Raw genomic sequence first — 12500 nt, forward strand, 5'->3', positions numbered from 1 at the left:
AGTAGAGGACATTGTTGCGATATTATTCCATATAAAACATTTTCCAAAGAGAGGTGTACCCGTTGATTGGATAAAAAATGCCAGTAAGACTCAAAATCAGTCCAGAAATGTCTGGAATGTGAACAGTGATAAAAAACAGTGGCTTAAAGTTTCTGACTGAGCCTTGCAAAAACTGCACAGATCATTCGGTCTAAAACCGATTTTGTGCAATTTTGTGTTAGTGTAGAGTATAGAGGTACGACCTTTGTATTGAAAGGCCTTGACGTATGATTCGAGGGCAACACGGTGAGGTAAAATAAAAAAGTGTTTTATTTGATCAGAAGAAAAATTAAAATTTCTTTGCAGTGTATGGACTATATAGGGTGGCTGCGCTTTCTTTCCGACAAGAAGTGAATAATAACCTTTTGCTTTCTTTTCCAATACGTCAAAGACGTTGTATTCCGTCACAAATGTGAGGGCTGTTATAGACGGAGACTTATTGGTGCCTTTTAAATGGGGTGGTATAGAATGACGAAGGCCGGCCCACTGCAGAAAGTTAGTTTTCTTTATAGTTTTTGAGAATATGCTGTAACATTGTCTGTTGTCAAGGTCCAGTAGAAGGTTATGCGTGTAAACAATTCTACAATCAAAGTAATTTTTGTAAAAAACTGGTTTTTTATCTATAAGTATTTCTCTGTTATTCCAAATAATATTTTCCCAATCTTTATCTGAAGCGAACGTTTCGCGAAATTCTGACCACCATGACAAAAGTTCATGGTAAAATTGGGAAGAAATTATATAATCTTTGATATCATAGTTACAATTCATGAAGAACAAACCACCGAAGGGTTGTAATTTGCGTCCCAGATATCTCTTCCATATTCCATCATTATTATTAAAAATCCTTTCTAGTTATGCTAACCTTAAAGACTTCACCATGCACTCTAGATCAATAATTTTTAGACCACCCTATGAATATTCATTTATTGTGGACACTCGAGTTACCTTATCTGTGACGTTCCATAGGAATTGGAATATCATTTGATTCAATTGTTTACCACTTCCTTAGGTGTGGGTAACACAGAGCATATGAAAACAAACTTTGGAAAAGGAAATGATTTGATTATTGTAATGTTACCATATATAGATAAATTCCTCGACGACCAAATGTTTATAAGTTTTTTAATGCTATCCAGTCTTTCAATAAAGTTTTTTTCCTTAAGCAGGTGTTGATCATAAGTAAAGTGAACTCCCAATGCTTTAACAGGTTCATCAGACCATTTGATGCCAAATGGCTTTTCATTGTTGTTTTTGGATGATCCAATCCACATGCCTTCAGTTTTTGTATAATTAATTTTAAGACCAGAGATGCTTTCAAAACTGTTTAGTAGGTCAAACAATATTTTTGCAGAATTAGTATCAGAAAGAACAGCCGTGGTATCATCCGCGTATTGTAAGAGTTTTGTTTCTTCTTTCCCAATACTAATTCCTTTTATACCTGGGTTCTGTCGAATGGCAATTGCTAGCGTTTCCACTGCTACGATAAAAAGGTAGGGAGAGAGAGGGTCTCCTTGACGAACACCGCGTTCAAGCGAAAATAAATTGACGCCATACCGTTATTTATGATGCAGCTTTGTATATTCTTGTAAAACGTTTTCACCTAGTGAATAGAGTCTGGCCCAAAGTTAAATATCTCAAGGCACCGGCATAGGAAGTTCCATTCAACGCTATCAAAGGCTTTTTTGAAATCAATAAATACCAGTAGGCCTGGGATATTTTTCTCTGCAGTAAATTCCACTATATCATAAATTGATCTAATGGTTTCTCCTATAAAGCGATCCTTAACATATCCCGTTTGATCACAATGTATAATATCAGGTAATACATTTTTTATTCTTGTGGCAATTACTTTAGTCATTATTTTTGTGTCCACATTAACAAGGGAGATTGGACGCCAATTTTCAAGTAGCGAGCGATCTTTCCCTTTCTTTTCAATAAGGGTAATGACGGCTTGTTTTTGTGAGCAAGACATTTCGCCCTTGTCAAAACACTCATTTGCACACTTAATGAAACTATCACTAATTAAATGCCAGAACTCTTTATAAAATTCTATCGCAATGCCATCATTTCCTGGGGTTTTGTTGTTGTGAAAGCTATCAAGTAGACGAAAGCATTCTTCCGACGAGATCCTACCTTCACAAGAGCGTTTTTGTTCTTCAGAACGTTTTGGTATGTTTAGCTCACTCAGGAAGGAAGAAATATTCTGAGCGACATTCTGATCTCTATGACTACTTTTATAAAGTTCACGGTAAAATCCTTCCTGTTCCTTTAATATGCACATTGGGTCTGTTTCAATTGTACCGTTTATGTTAAGTTTCCTAATATGTTTTTTAACATGATTTCTTTTTTCTAGGTTCAAAAAATATTTCGTACTTTTTTCTCCATTCTCATGCCATCGAGCTCGTGCACGTATTATTATTCCTTTTGTTTTATGGTCATAAAATGACTCAAGTCTCTCACGGGTTTCATAATAACGGGTTGCATTAACGTCATCTGGATTTCTTTCAAATGCTAGCTTTGCCTCATTTAATTCTTTTTCTAAAGTTGATTCTCTCTCGTTCCTTTGCTTCGCTTTTCTTTTAGAGTGACAAATGGCATGAGCCCTTATGTTAAATTTAATCCACTCCCAAACGCTGCGATCATCTGACAGATCTTTCCGTCCAAACCCAAACCTTAACCACACCAAAAACATAAACAATTGTTCAATCACATCCAATTTAGGACTCACACCAGGCTTACTTCCTTCAGTAAATTTACATTCTTCACGTTTTCTTTTCCTCAGAACTTTCTGGAAGACATCTCTTTTTGGGTAATTTTCGATTACGTGTGCTCGACCTTTTATTTCAGCCGAAAATGGAAGAAATAGTAGTCTTGTCTTTCAGATCTTTCCTGTCACTGAACCGTTTTTTAATTTCCTCTGGGCGAAAATGATGCTCACACACCTTAGTGTATTCAGTCACAACAAATCCGTCTCAGTTTTCTTGTCTCTTAATTGCCAGAAGCCACCGATTCCTACTTTTGGCCTTGAGAGGAAAAGAAAAATTTGAAATGTTAGTTTTTTCCCCCCTGATTCTTATAAAAGAACTTTGGCAACCAGGTACACTGCAAAATTTGCTACGACCACCGTGCGAAGAAGTCAAAGGGTTGTCCGTCATGTTTGATGTTGTCCACCCGAGCCTCATTTTCATGTTTACGTGCGAGTGCTTGTGACGAATGCGGGAAGGTCTATAAAGGTGAAATATTTGTATTGATAGCCAATCAAATGAGAGCCCTCTGTAACCAGCAAGCCGAGATTTTAGTCAATTTAAAGTGAATTTGCAATAGCCACGTTTTGTACAGTGATTAGCCCAGAGACACTGTATAGTTTCAGTAGTTTTGTGTCTTTCAACCACGCATTAGAAGAGCCGGTCACAGGGAACATATAAGCTTTCAGTATTGTATAAATTGTCAAAACCAGGGCTCGAAATTAACATTTTTAGTAAGGCGCCAATTGGCGACTGATCCAAAAATTTTGGTCGCCAGATCTTAACTTAACTGATGTACACATGAAATCTTCTTCATAGTCTAAGTTTACGTACACGTAAGCTTCTGAGACTGAGATACTAAAACTTAAAAGGAAGCCAGGGCTCGTAAAACATATCATTACGCATTACGAGATAAATAATCAATGTGAAAGCAGCTTCATTCACGTTTCCTGTGCTTCCTTCGCTTTTGTTAAGTTTCCATGTAACATCGAGTCTATAGCTTACATAAATAGACGAACCTGAATATAAACAATCACCAGTTTTCCATATTTTCAGCGCTAAAAAGCCACGGCTTCGTTGCAATTTTCGATCGACAGACGTATCGGTACTAGACCCTGCTCTGCCACATTGTTGGTAGTCGTACCAGGCTCCATTCTTTTTTAGGCTACTATAAAACTAATGCGCAAAACACTTGCAAGTTGCGGTTTTGATTCCGGGATCTCGGTAAATTTGGCAGTTTTCTTGAAAATTTCATGCGTTGCATGATACTCGGCATTGGAGTACAGTTCTTCTGCAACTAGAAGACGCAGCCAGTTACTTCGTGTTTCATCACAACAAAGAAAAAGCGAAACGGAATTATACAAACAATCTCCGTTTGCAGTGGATTTTAACGCCACAGGATGACCTGCTGGTTTGTGATCGATGTCTGGTATCAGGCTGGTTCCAAGGTCGTCCTTTGCCAGCTTGCAAAAATCTGCTTTATCCGCCTGAACGGCCCACAACAAGCTCAAATCATCGATCAATTTCTTGCACGATGCTACATTGTTTGCACTCAGCAAAGTATGCAATGAATTTAAGGCATCTTTTGACGTAGAATTCGATGAAATATTCATGATCTGACCAGGGATCAGACCTCGTGTGAACTTCACGCTTCAATGATTGCACGTGTTGTTTAGTGCGCCCGCAATACCAGCTGCTGAATCAAACATGGCGCTCGATTATGAAACATGGAGATCGAAGAGCCAGAAGAGTCGTGGGTTTGTTTTGTTATTTCTGTGCGCATAAATCGTGCATTTTATCCAAAACTACGGTTCATTTGCCTTTGAGGTTAAAAGGATGAAGGAAAAAGGTGAAGGTTAGTCGCCCACTGGCGACTAGCTCTAAAAATCTAGTCGCCAACGCTTGATTTTTGGTCGCATTGGCGACCAGTGAGTCGCAATGTCGAGCCCTGAAAACCCTCTCCGGCTGCAGGATATCGAAATAAACAAATGTATGTTCATGCGCTGAGCGGCAATAAAAAAGGAAACACATTCTTGGCTTTCTTTCTTCCCATAAACTTAAACGAATAAAACTTTAAAATGTGATGACGCCAAAGTCCACACAAGTGGGACCGGACAAGCATCGACACATCAAACCCTCGAATAAACAGGTACTGTACCCCAATGCAAAAACAGCCACCATTTCATGAAAAATAGCGTTTGAGCTGTGGAATGTATTCAGGAAACACTAGTGCTGAAACACAAAACTATGGAATGTTCTGGTAACAATTATAAACTGCAAGGCTTCACGGAGGTTGGGTGCCTGGGATATGTCCAGGGGCTTCCACTGGAGGCCGGCCAGCGAGCCCCTCGACAGAGTAACACTCCCATGGCCAGCAATCCTCAACACCCGACCATCAGCCTCCACACCAAGCCGAAAGACCTTTGGACTGAGCAAAGATGCTGGAGACAACGGGGCACATGGCTGGGGAAAGCTAGAGCCCCCAGACTACCACAACTGAGGCACCCACACTCCTATACACTCCACGAAGCAGCAAACTTACCAATAAAGCAATACGAACAGACACACTCACAAGGGATGCCACAGGTGTCCTGATATAGAGCTGACAGGCATCACTGGACAACTGCCCAAGCATCTTGATTAAGTGGTCTGAGATGCCTGCCTGAGATGCTGAAGCAGCTGACAGCCTGGATTGAACAAAAGATGGAAAGGACCGGCAAGTCAAGGGAGAGCCGTCCTGGTGTTGAAAAAGTGGGCCATAAGTGGAACCATGAAGAGTAAGGAATGAGCATAGGGCCGAGATTGGACACAGGGAGGATGAACCACGACCCAAATAAGTAAAGCACCCTTGGCGGAATGGATCAGTCTTCGAACACTTTATATACACACACAAATACAAGTGCTGAGAGTCCACCTGCAGGTCTTTTGAGGTGAGATGAACTTCCGGGTAAATGGGACAATTAACTGAGGAAGCAGCAAAAGAAAAGGAGTGCAGAGCTGAGCGTAGAGACAAGCGATGAAGCAAAACCATCAGGTTGGGACCTTGGGAAGAGTCAGATCGCAAAACCTCAATGACGCAGCCCATTCAAAATGTGCCAGCAGCCGGCTATTTGGCCACCTACAATGCAATATCTGCTGCTTACTTTGAATTCACACTTGTCACAGCGCAGGGACTCTGCAAATTTATAAACCTTTTTCACACGGTATCAAGTATGTAGCCCCGGAAACCCATAGCTTTGCATTGAGATTGTACATAGCTCAAATGATTGAAGATCTGAAGCCTTCAGTTTAACTGACTCTGTAATATATTATGAGGCCATTTTCAGCAACTGAGTTTCTCACTTTAACAGTAGAGAAGTATTTGCTTGTACTATAGTTATCCCTTTTTCCAATAATGCTTCTGGCGGAATATATCTTTAATTTGAAAACTGAAGGTCTTGTGTGACTCTTAATTCATTACTGTTATCTTGATACCATTTAATAGGAACTCAGTTTACCCTAAAATGCACCAGATTCAACCATTTGAAGCCAACATTTTCAAAAATTTCTGGGGGAGCATGCCCCCCGACCCCTTTAGCAGGCAAGGGCCACTGCTGCCTATTACTATAGCCAGCCTGCCTACTACTCAAAATCATTTTGACTGGGCTGCGACGGCACAGTTGTCACAACGAAAATTAAACATGTTTTGACGACTACCAGTCCCCTTAATGGACTCCCACAATCACAATTGGGAAAAGCTCTTTGTATGCAATAGAGGGGCATCTGAGTTGAATACCAAGTACCCGCAAACCAATCCCTTTGGTAAAAGGCCCCACAGCTCCTGCTGCGTCGGATGACACCTGAAGGTCAGGAAGAGGCACCCAAAAAGGAGTGAGAAGTACTATTTCCAAAACGAGAGCGAGTGTTTCATCGGGGTATCCAAACACCGAGAAACAAATGAAAGCAGCAGGCCGTAGGCCGAGTGCTTTTATTGTTTCGAGGTGTTTGGATACCCCGATGAGACACGAAGCACGAGTTTTGGAAATGACTTCTCATGATCACTCTCAAACAAATCATAAACAAAGACTTTCAGTTAGAATTGTTTGCTATCTAACATTCCTTCCTGGATAATTTCAATATCAAAGATGTTTTTCACTGGCTTAATTAATTTGCATTTATGATGCGATTTAATTTATTCTGAGATGTGAAAGTTCAGATGTGGTTTAGTAAGGATGTATACCGCAACAAAGTCTTTCGAGAGATTTCGGCAGCCGAAAAGTGTGGTGGATGAGAAATGTATCTAATGCACTGTTTAAGTCTGAAAAGGCCAGCGAAGATCAAGCTAAATATGTTTCTAACATTTTGAGCGCAGATCAAAGTAGTAATCGGAGTAGTAACCTTAAAGAAGAAATTAAGAACGAATTTCCAGTGAATGACATGTGAAAAAAAATGTGTAGAAAAGCATTTTCCTATTTTCGAACATGTCAAGTTTAGTGATTGTGACGTTAAAGTTTTTGTAAATGAGTTTAAATAAGAATATGAAGGATTCTAAAAGTTATGTTACTTCTGAGTAATAAATATTCATTGATTTTGTGCAAGTTGTCACTGTGCATATTTTAGTGGTATATACCACTTTCACTGTAGAGTGGTATATTGTTTTTCATTGGGTATCCAAACACATGCACGTGATGTGGTATACATGCAGTGATTTGTAGTTGACTTTATGAATTATTAATGAGTTTGAGAAGGAAGTTGAGTCTGCTCCATTGGTGAAAAAGGTCCTTCTACCAAGTGAGATCCTGACAAAAACCTCATTGAGGCTTTTCAGTTGGTTGTTATTCCAAGTTGGAAAGTGTACAGTAAATTTATCACAGCGCAGATGGAGAAAGGTTCACCCTCGGGGCACCACTTGACAAGCATGTTGCAGGCTACTGATAAACGATTCCAACTCCTTGCATTTAAAATGGTCCTCATGTGACCAATCAAGTCTAAAAATGAAACAGTACAGTCCCATTAATCGCAAGGAAGACATGCCTGCAGAGAAATTAAATCCCGCTCAATGCCAAGAACTGTAAGACACGCGAGGGTCATGACTTCACAGCATGATGTCCAAACCTCGTCGTCAAGTACAACAGTTGATTTAGAATACACCTCGTTAGTTTTTTCCACCAACCTTCATGATCCAATTGACCTTAATTGTAGCATTTGCATGCAATCACAGTTTTGAAACCAAAATGATGCGTGACTGTCCATTATTATATATTATCATATAACGGGGGAAACGAGAGATGGATGATGCAATCTGATTCACAGATCCACTGGGAGCATCACCAACTGACTGTCGAACAAACTTAAAACCAGCAAAACTGAAAACTGTTAAGGCCATCCAAGAAGTCTGTTCCATTTTTGTTCACCTTTAAGTTGTCAGGCAGGAGATCCGTGAGATCCACCAAAAAGATAGAAGTGATTTGTATACCAGCTTGGAAGCAGGGTTTTAGCCAGGTTTCTGCTAGTGGCCGTCCAGTAACTAACATTCCGCTAGGGGGGTCTGGGGGCATGCCCCCCCCCCCAAGAAAATTTGGAAAATTTGTAGCGTCTTAGGCGCATTTTTTGCGATTTTCAGTCAGTAAACTCATTGATCAGACTTGAATGTTAAATGCGTCGTTTTCGTTGCCAAAAACCTAAAATGGATTGAAACTGTACTTGCTTTTGTCCACTAAATGAATCAGTTAACACCTCCATGTGACGTTGATCTTGGCGGCCATCTTGTGAATAACATGAAACAACACTTGTAAGTGTTTCACAAATTATTACTTCATGTAACCAAAAGCAAGCGCTCCCCAGTAGGAACACTTCTTGCTGGACTGCTGGTTAGTGGTTACATGACGTTCCTTTCGGTGAAATCAGTTCAGTAACACATGTTATGCTCTACACGGCCAAGAATGGAAAAGTAGTGCCCAATATTCACCTATGAAGTAACAAATAACCAAATGACCCTAAAGTAGAAATAAGGTGATGGTGAGATGGTGTGTAAAGCGTTTCTAGAATCACTAGAATCAAGTAATTTTGTTCAAACTATTATGAAATAGCTGACTGCAAATCAACAAGATCTAAGTTTTATTTATTTTCTCCTAAAAAGCGGCCGTCCGGACACCTGGCTAAAACCCTGCTTCGAAGGCATAAGAGAATATCCTGGACTGACAACAAAATCTCTCCCAGGCACAGGTAACAAAGATGAAAAGAATAACAAAGAAGCGCTGGAAGCCGACACCAATGGTGAGTTCCCAATATGTGATAGCAATAAAGGCAAGAAACTGCAAACCAGGTTAGCCAATGTAGAAAAAGTCGAAACAAACCAACGGACTACAATACCTACTGGAAAAGAATGGCCGCCTAACACAGAAAGAGAGGAAGCCATTATAACACCAGTGAAGATGGAGCCATGCCAAGTAGAAAACAGATGTGCTAACAGCCGATGTAACTGTCAAACACCCTAAATTGCTTTGACCCTGCAAGGCTGTCAAAACTCTAGGCAACAGGACCAGCAAAGAATCATTCATCGTTTCAGCTATCGCTTGGGATAAAAAACACTATCTAACGATTGCCTCTGACAGCTGTAGAAGTTGTCAACGAAGAGTAGATGCCACTTAATTGAGAGAAGTGACCAGAGAGCTAGAAACCGGTGAGGCGAGTCAAGGAGACAAATCGTCCCTGGCAAAAATGTTGTTGGTAAAATGTGCGATGAATTAACTCGTGGTTAAGCAATGGAATGAGCATGCACCTGTGCCAAACACTTCTGACCTTTCTTACATCAACTGGCCAAGACCACTACCGCTCTTTGATGTTCACTTTGTTAACCCTATTTAAATTGGCATAATTTAGTTGATTGGTGTTTGAATGAGGATGTCTATGGGTTTTTTGCAGTCATAGGGCATGACACTGACCGAAGATGACATAATTATGATTAAACCTTGTGTCTACAGAATCTGAGAAGAGCTCTTAAACTACATATGACAATCTAACTTAACAAGTTAGTCAAGTTCTTCTGAACTTGAAAAATAAAAGTCAGATAATATTATGTTGCACAGTCTGCTAAGGATGTCAAGCAAGCTGCCATAAACTCAAGTGATTTTATCACTCAAATATCTCATCCCTGAATTTGAAAGAAATAAATAACTTCTCACTAACATGCTAGAAAGAATGTAAAGAACGTTAAAGATATTTTAAACATTTGAAATAATGTTTTGCATTCCAAAATGTTTGGCTTAGAACCAGAACCGTTCATGCATCCTTAACAACAGTAACTTACTAAGAGCTGCGATCGATGTCCTCTATGCCTTTTCAGCTTGTAACTCTGCCTCAATTTATCTTTCAAAATCTGCAAAATAACGGATACAAATATGAAAACACAATTAAGTTTTATATTATTCTTCCCTTTAACTCGTTATCCTGTCCTTTTGTCTTTCATGATGAACATGAAGTCCTTAATTGACTTTCTTATTCATGTCAGATGTTTGAGCCACCTACACATAGTAGCAATCTGAGACATACTGTCACAGACTATGCATGGTGCAATGTCACGTGACCTTCCCAATCATCAAAAGTGGTTGAGGTACAAAACAGATGCCAGAAATGGAAAGAGCCAGATCAAATTAGTAAAAACATCAATTTTGAGGCCTCTGACATTTAAGTGCCTGATTTTAGAACGGTTTGAATGTTTGAAAAATGTAGAAGAATCCTGTGCTGGATGGCAAAGTTTGCCATCCAGCAGCTGTTTTCCAAAAAAATCTCAGTTTATTCTTAAAGCATTAAAATCACTATAAAATCTCTCACTGAAATGTCAGTGACCTCAAACTTGACCTTTTTACTCATTTCATTAAGCTTTTCTTATTTATAGCATCAAGTATTTTGTATCAAGACCATTTTTTTCTGATTGACAAGATCACATGACACGGTCATGCAAAGGACCTATTGGCCATTTGATCAAACCACCAATATTTAAATAAGTTCAAATTTTTTCTCATTTTTAGACATAAATACAGCCATGATATCTTTTGACATCATTCCTCTGGTAAAAGATCCTCGACAGAACTAAAAGAGTCAAAATCATGACCAATGCTGACGCTTGTAAGTTTTTATTGAGACCTCACAGGCATCAGTATTGGTCATACTTTCAACCCTTTTAGTTCTGTCAAGGATCTTTTACCAGAGGAGTGATGTCAAAAGATATCTCAGCTGTATTTATGTCTAAAACTAAGAAAAAAATTGGAATCACTTAAATATTGGTCGTTAATTTGATCAAATGGGCAATTGAAAAGGAAGAAATCATTTTCAGACAACAGGTCTTAATCAAAGCTTGACAAAAAAAACTTTGAAGCTTTGAGAAAATAGGAAAATATTTTAATTAATAAGATATTATGTGCAGCATTTCTATGTCTTAGGGAAGACAACATGTTTTTTAAGATTGTAAATCACTTTACTGAAGATGAGAAAAGACTGCCTGACTGACACAAATGTCCCCCTCAGTAGGGTAAACAAGGACATGTTGAATTACAACGAGCGTGATGGGATTGCAATAATGTCACCTCTCCCTTCCTTTCAGAGGTAATGGAAAATAAAAAAAAACAAAAAACGAAAGTTACAGTAGAAAAGAATAATTATCCTCAATAATCTAAACAGTATGATAACTAATTGGTACTCTATATACTTATCATCATGAATCAAGATTCAATGTCAGTTTTTTTTTTACTGAAAAAAAGTTTATTGATAACGTTCTGGAGGTCTGACAATCCTGCCACTGCACGTTGTTGTTGGAACTGGAGTTGTAGAGGTTCCGCTAGCTGGACGCTGTTCTACCGTGGTTGGCGCTATCGATGGTGGTGTGGGCTCATCTGGACAAACTTTGTCAGGCAGTTCCTCGGCCTTGGTTTGAGCACGAGTGGGCTCATCTGGACAAACTTTGTCAGGCAGTTCCTCAGCCTTGGTTTTTGGAGTCTCTTGCGTGCAAGGTACCGTCCTCAGTCCTGACGCCGTACGACCTTATGTCTACCTTCTCGTCCACTTGGGCTTGCACCCAATTCTTCTTTCCCAGCTTGAGAGGTTGTACACATACTGCATCACCGGGCTTAAGCTCCTGTAGTTCCCATGTTCCCTTACTGTAGTGGAAGGACTGTTTTGACTTCTGTAGTTTGAGCTGATCAACGTCAGGTACCTTGGGCTTTAGAAGCTTGCTTGACGTTGGTAGTAGTCTTGGTCCGCCAACCAAAGATTCGCTGACTTGGTGATGAATTTAACATCTCGGACGGGGTGTTTGTCCAGTTGAGTAGTGCCAAGTAGGGGTCGTACTTGCTATCAAGGGCCTTCCTCATTAACTTCTTAGCCGTTTTGACGGAGTTTTTGTCCTTGCCATTGGACTGTGGGTACCCTGGAGAGCTTGTCACATTCTCGAAGTGATAGAGATTTGTAAACTCTTGGAAGTCTGATGAGGCAAACAGTTGGCGGTTATCAGACACGACCGTATCTGGGATTCCGTGTCTCGAGAAGTGCCGCTTTATCTTGTTAATAACTTCCCTTGCTGTCTTTGTGGTAAGTCGATCCACTTCGAAGAAGCTTGAATGGTAGTCGACAGTAATGAGGAAGTCCTTTTGATCGAGTTTGAATATGTCAACTGCCACTTTCTCCCATGGTCTTGTAGGAAGTTCATGACAGATCATGGGTTCCTTTGCTTGTTTGCTGTGG

The 12500-nt window shown here is 39.8% G+C and overlaps 1 protein-coding gene across 3 annotated transcripts in view; it reads right to left on the reverse strand.

The window, feature by feature from the left end:
• Window positions 1-12500, reverse strand: part of LOC137980663 (nucleotide-binding oligomerization domain-containing protein 2-like) — a 46588-nt gene that overhangs the window by 19510 nt on the left and 14578 nt on the right. For all 3 annotated transcript variants that reach the window (XM_068828125.1, XM_068828218.1, XM_068828169.1), the window contains one exon: window positions 10072-10140. The gene's annotated coding sequence lies outside the window, so the exon portion shown is untranslated. The remainder of the gene's footprint in view (window positions 1-10071; window positions 10141-12500) is intronic.

This window comes from Montipora foliosa, chromosome 1 (assembly GCF_036669935.1).
Source record: "Montipora foliosa isolate CH-2021 chromosome 1, ASM3666993v2, whole genome shotgun sequence".
NCBI classification, from domain to species: Eukaryota; Metazoa; Cnidaria; class Anthozoa; order Scleractinia; family Acroporidae; genus Montipora; species Montipora foliosa.